This window comes from Pseudoliparis swirei, chromosome 7, assembly GCF_029220125.1.
Source record: "Pseudoliparis swirei isolate HS2019 ecotype Mariana Trench chromosome 7, NWPU_hadal_v1, whole genome shotgun sequence".
In the NCBI taxonomy this organism is placed as follows: Eukaryota; Metazoa; Chordata; class Actinopteri; order Perciformes; family Liparidae; genus Pseudoliparis; species Pseudoliparis swirei.
The window spans coordinates 30,095,795-30,102,396 of record NC_079394.1 but is presented as its reverse complement, the minus strand read 5'-3'; the positions used below and the strand labels follow the sequence as shown (position 1 = coordinate 30,102,396).

Below are 6,602 nucleotides of genomic sequence, written 5' to 3'. Positions count from 1 at the left end.
GCGATTAAAAGTTGTTTTTCATCTTTTTAAAGACAAAACTTCACACAGAGCTGTGTTTTCAAAGAGGCTCCTACATATACAGTGCCAGCGAGGTATTTAATATCGTGGATGATAAATTGTTTCTTCAGTGAAACATCAGATTAGTAAAAAAAAAGAAGTATATTGAGACCCCATTGGTCCTGTCATCTTTAACACTGAACAGCAGAACCAGTGGCCTTGGTAACTGACTGACATTCAAATATGTCACGTTAACCCTCTGGAGGCTGGGGGCATTTTATACATTTTACAACAACAACAAAATTCACCGTTTAAAGTCTTTTGCATGTGACACACCCCCACGTGTTATACATCAAACATTCCAGAACAATCTCAGCTCTGTAATGAGGCTCATTGTCCTCGCGCCGTGTCCTCTGGTTCTCTGACTGACAGGCTGCTAAATGAGCCTCACCTGTGAGGTGGGAGGTCCTTTGTGATTTACTGAGTGTTCATTGGTTGTTTTTTTCCCGAAATGTTGACAGACAAACGGATTGACCAATCACGGTGAAGGTTTCGTGTGACGAGTTCTTTCCGCGCGTCCCCCGACACGTCGCCCCTCCGTTCCTCTGAGTATCAGAGGGGGAGACGGGAGGAAGGAGGAGCAGGAGGAAACCCGACTGATTCATCCACCAGTTAAACTGATTTATGCTTCTTATTTTCGCGGAGAAATAATTGTTTTAAAAACGGAAACAGTATAAAAATGTCAACGAACACCGGAAGTAAACAAAGTTGCGTTAATTGCGTTAAAATATTTTAGTGCGTTAGCACCAAATGTCGCATAGATTAGCAGCGTTAACGCTGACAGCCCTAGAAAAAATATAATATATCGCCACTCATTATCACGGAGTGAAGCCCCGCCCATTTTCGGGCACCGATAGCGATGTGTGCAGCGAGCAAACATTTCACGGTCGTTTCGGCAAGAACGGCTTCTCATTGGAGGATGAAACGTGAATCTTGGGGCGCAAAAATTTGCGCTCTGGCCAATGACATCGTTTTATTATTTCACGTGACTGGACTATTCGGCAGATCAGAGACCGGTATCGTTCCCTCAGCCAGAGAGCTCCACGGAGCTACGGGAGCAGGTAGCTAACGGAGCTGTCAGCTGGAGCTCAGTGAGTAATGCTGTTTAGTTTCCCCTGTCTGTTGTTCCAAAGGGACTGAAACTCTCTGGACTACAACGGGGTGAGGGATCTAAAGAGCTTCAGACAAGTGTAAAGCACGAATCTTGCCGCAGTTATCTAGCTAAGAGCATGGAGCTAACTCGCTAACAGCATGAAGCTAACCCTGTTTACAGTCAGCAGAAGGAGACCGAACTGGCATCGAAAACACAACGAAGAAGTTCTGAAAAACAGACACATTCCCTCCAGAATAATGGAAACAGGCAGGTTACAGACATGATTGACTTTAACCAGAGAGTTATTGAGAAGTTTGCCAACTTTAAAGAGAGGAGGGCTACTTTTCTTTACAGTAGTGGGTCTACTCTGTCCCCCAATGTAACATGTGATCTCTTTCTGACTCTATTCTGCTCTGAACCTCTTTCATGTGAGGGTGAAACTCTTTTATTCTGTAAACCTCTGAAACCCAACCCAATGTTTCTTAAAGCTGCTCTGAACCTCTCATGCCCAAAGTTACAGTGTGTTGATAGTTGTTATTGGACCGTGTTGAGCACGCTGTGTTCTTGAAATAAAGCTTTGTTTTTTACAATATTCTACTCAAAACCTCTTTTCTTCTCATTGTTGAGTGCTATTTAAACCGTGTTGTCCAACACAGAGACGGGTAAAGGGAAACGAAGCGGCAGAAACATCAGCAAAACAAGCGTTGGAACGTCAGAACAAGACCAGATGCTCTCTGGATCATCAGCACTCAGCTCACCACTCCCATCTGGGGAGAGAAGAAGAAGACAACAGAAGAGATGGATCAGTGTCTCCAGAGACTCCCTCCATCAGCTGCCAGTGAAGCAGCACATCAGTAGAAGAGAAACAGGCTGGGTCATCTAGGCTGAGTCTTTGCTGAGGGCCCTGAACGCATCATGACTGCAGAACCAGAGAGGTGTTCACTGCCCGCTGTGAAGATGGACTCTGCTGCAGTAAAGCAGCCCACGTGTCCTGCTACATCCAGAGAATACATTCTCCACATGATGTCTTGAAGTTTGGTTTCCAGGATATCTGGAACTTCCTCAACATGAACAAAGCAGCACTAGTGGATGTTTCAGCCGTGACTGATGATCGGCTCCATGGAGGAAACGACTGAGCAGTGAAACACCAGCTACAGTTGTTGTGACTAAATGTAATGCTGGTTCTCTGAAGTGAGAGCCAGTGGTGTGCCGGCTTCAGTCAGACTGATCTCAGAGCTCCAACCAAGACCAGCAAGAGTTTGATAGTTTGATGAATGAGGACCACTGTCTCTAAACATCTCGTGATGCCGTCAGCTGTGATCCAGCTTCACTTCCTGTAGACGTCAACAACAACAACAACAACAACACATATACTCAAACCCTCGACTGACCTCAGAGTCTCCAGTCTATAATGTGGACTCTCCAGAAAACCAGTCAGCAGCTTCACTCCTGAATCCTTTAGCTGGTTTCCTCTCAGATCCAGTTCTCTGAGACTGGAGGGGTTTGACTTCAGAGCTGATCCCAGAGAAGAACAGCCTTCCTCTGTGATCCTACAGTGTGACAGACTGTAAACACACAAAACAACACACAGAGTTTATTATATCAATACACAATGAATCATTATTGACATCATGAACACGAGTGGCTTTCACTTTGGTTTCATCTTCTTTAGGAAACAGACATTTAGTTAAAATCACGTCAGTGAAAGAAGAAGAAAAGATGACAGAAACAATCTGTTCATCATCCAATCAGATGAGTTCATGTTTTAATGTGAACTCCACTTCACAAGGTTTCCTGCAGCTGGTAGCAGACGTGTAGAAGCAGCTTACGGCCGGAGGATTCATGACTTCAGAGAGAAGATGAACCTGATCACAAGGATCACAACAAGTTTCATTTCAACACTTATTTCATTTAAATGGATAAATGTTTGGTTCTTTACGTGTGAATAAATAACTCTTTTTATGAGGAACATTGACTCACTCAAGTATATATATATATATATATAATATTTATAAAGTTTGGTACATATAGTGTACTCATCAATACTCTTTGTGTCTCTCTGAGTGACATTCTGTAGGTGAAGGACGTTGGGCCCCTGACCCTTTGACCGCTGACCCTGTGGCCCTTGACCCTTTGGCCCCCCTGACCCTTTGGCCCTTGACCCTTTACACAGTCACCTCGTTTAAGAGTAGACTTAAGACCTTCCTCTTTGACAGAGCTTATAGTTAGGGCTGAATCAGGTTCACCTGGTCCAGCCCCTTGATATGCTGCTTAACAAACATAGCTGCGGGGGCGTTGGGATACTGAGTACCTATCTCCTCTTCTCTCTTAAGGATGAATGTTCATCTCCTCAATCACATTACTAACTCTGCTTTCTCCCCGAGTCCTTTGTGACTTCCATTCATGGGGTCAGTCGGACCCTACATGACTGCGACATAGATCATATCTGCCTGATGGATCGACGAGGTCTGGAGTGTGTCCTGCTCCTGACTCGCCACTGTCCCTGTTGAGACTCCGCCCACTGTTGAGACTCCGCCCACTGTTGAGACTCCGCCCACCTACCTCCATCTCCTCCATCTGCCTGATGGATCGTGGAGGTCTCCATCGTGGAATATGCCGACTACCAACTATTCATACACTCTGTCACATTCATTGAATGTATTTAAACTCTAAATCTATCCTTCTGGTCACATTACATCTATTGTTCTGTCCATCCTGGAGAGGGATCCTCCTCTGTTCTCTCCTAAAGGTTTCTTCCCTTTTTTTCCCCCTGAAGGGTTATTTGGGAGTTTTTCCTGATCCGATGTGAGGTTTTGGGGCAGGGATGTCTCTGCAGTGGCGGGCCGTCAGGGCCAGCAAGGCCTTCTCTGCTGGCCTAAACATCATCAGAATATATATTTTTTTCTAAATATATTTTCCCACAAATATGTATTCAATTATTTCCCAGAGTAAGAGTTATTCTCTTAATTTCATAGCGTTCCTCTTGGTTGCACTGCTGCCAGCCCCAGGTTGAGATTTGGAGGGCTGGTCTTTATGTTAGATCTTTTATCCAATCATATTCAGCCATCGTGTGTTGCCAAAATCTACCTTAGGCCTTCAGAATCAACATTCTGCGGGCGCTGGTAGCTTAAAGTGAATGGGAATGAAAATTTTGTGTCAACCAATCAGCTTTAGAGTTGTCCTCTGGGCCTTGAAGGCACGGAGAGGGAAGTGCGTGCACGTTTGATTACTGCCAATATTGAGAGGCGGGCCTATATATGCAGAACCTCAGAACTAGGAAACTGAATTTGATAAACAAATTAATTTGCGTCTACTAAGCTGTTTTTTCAACCCACAATGGCGGAAGGAGGAGAAGATATCGATTTGGTCGAGGATATAATTATAACGCCATTCTCAAGACAAATTTTAAGACCGACGTCGATGCTACAAAGCCCGTCACAGGCGGGACAGGGGTTCGTTCGCCACTTTCAAAGTTCCAAATACGAGCGCTACCAATGGCTCAGGCTCCGAGAAGCTCTGCACACCGGACTGCTGGGAATGCCTGTTGCAAGTGATCGCTTGGTGTTTGGAGCCACACTGGCTTTGCAAACTTGAGTTGTCTAACCGAGGCAGCAACGAGACACCAAAGTACGGCTCGGCGCTTACAAGCATCGGTGCTTTGAACATTTTTGGGGACACGGAGCGGATCTACAGATCAACGAACAGGCGGCAACGGAGCTGCACAATGAAAAGGTGAAGAACAATAGGGACATTTGAAAAAGACTCATTATTGTGTCATGTGTTTGGGTAACAGGAACATCTTCATCATCACGGTGAAACTGCTCTGGTGACAATGCGCTGTTTAGTGAACACACTGTAAAAAAAAGTCTGACTTAAAGCTCAATGTGTGTGGACCAGAAATGGATAGAAGAAGAATATTAATATAACTCTGTTGCACTCGACTATGTTCTTGCCTATTAGTTGAACTGTACTGTATTGTATTGTACTCTTCCCCTGCAATTCTCTGAAGAGAAATGTCAATTTCACAGACGTAGCCTGGTTATACTGCGTCTCTGTCTACCTGTATCGTGTCTAGAGCCATGGCATCATAATGATGTAATGAGAGGTGGATTCATTCGGGTGGGACTGTGTAGGACCTCACTGAAGGCCCAGGCCCCAGGCCCACGGCACGCCACTGTGTCTATGTGTACAGATTGTAAAGCACTCCGAGACAAATTTGTAATTTGTGAAATTGGGCTATACAAATAAACTGAATTGAATTGAATTTATGCCCCTGACCCTTTGGCCCCTGACCTTGGTCCCCTGACCCTTTGGCCCCTGACCCCTTGGCCCCTGACCTTGGACCTCTGACCCTTTGGCCTCTGACACTTTGGCACCTGAGCCTATGGCCCCTGGCTCTGTCCCATCCATCAGCAGCATGAGGCCAGACAAGTTGTCCATGTCGTGGTTTGAGGGCAGACATGCACAGGCAGCTGATGTGAAGTGGAACATGTCACCAGGAAATGAAACACTTGATGGATCAATACGTAGATCCATCAAACAGTTATTGATTAAACATGAAGGTGCTACACTAGCAGCAGACAGTGAACCCACCTCAGAGTCTTCAGTCTACAACGTGGACTCTCCAGAAAACCAGTCAGCAGCTTCACTCCTGAATCCTGCAGCTGGTTTCCACTCAGATCCAGTTCTCTGAGACTGGAGGGGTTTGACTTCAGAGCTGATCCCAGAGAAGAACAGCCTTCCTCTGTGATCCCACAGCATGACAGACTGTAAACACACAAAACAACACACAGTTTATTATATCAACACACAATGAATCATTATTGACATCATGAACACGAGTGGCTTTCACTTTGGTTTCATCTTCTTCTGTAAACAGACATTTAGTTAAAATCCGCCAGTGAAGAAGAAGAAAGATGACAGAAACAATCTGTTCATCATCCAATCAGATGAGTTCATGTTTGAATGTGAACTCCACTTCACAAGGTTTCCTGCAGCTGGTAGCAGGCGATGTAGAAGCAGCTACGGCGGAGGATTCATGACTTCAGAGAAGATGAACCTGATCACAAGGATCACAACAAGTTTCATTTCAACACTTATTTCATTTAAATGGATACATGTTTGGTTCTTTATGTGTGAATAAATAACTCTTTTCATGAGGAACATTGACTCACTCAAATATAGTACACTTTGGCCCCTGACCCTTCCGCCCTGACCCTGTGTCCCCTGAACCTTTGACCTCCGACCCTTTGGGCCCCGACCCTTTGGGCCCTGAACCTGTGGCCCCTGACCCTGTGGCCCCTGAATCAGCCCACAGCCCCTGACCATTTTGGCCCTGACACCTGTGGCCCTGACCCTTTTGCCCCTGACCCTGTGGCCCCTGGCTCTGTCCCATAGGCCTGTTCAGTAATCCATCAGCAGCATGAAGCCAGACAAGTATGGAGGACTCAAA

At 45.5% G+C, this 6,602-nt stretch overlaps 1 long non-coding RNA gene across 1 annotated transcript; it reads right to left on the bottom strand.

Moving 5' to 3' along the window:
- Positions 1 to 929: 929 nt before the first annotated feature.
- Positions 930 to 5,981, bottom strand: LOC130196735 (uncharacterized). The gene is made up of 3 exons (XR_008832301.1): positions 5,744 to 5,981; positions 2,542 to 2,715; positions 930 to 1,917 (listed from the first exon to the last, which is right to left on the bottom strand). It is a non-coding gene; the product is annotated as an uncharacterized LOC130196735 (long non-coding RNA).
- Between the last annotated feature and the right edge of the window lie 621 nt (positions 5,982 to 6,602).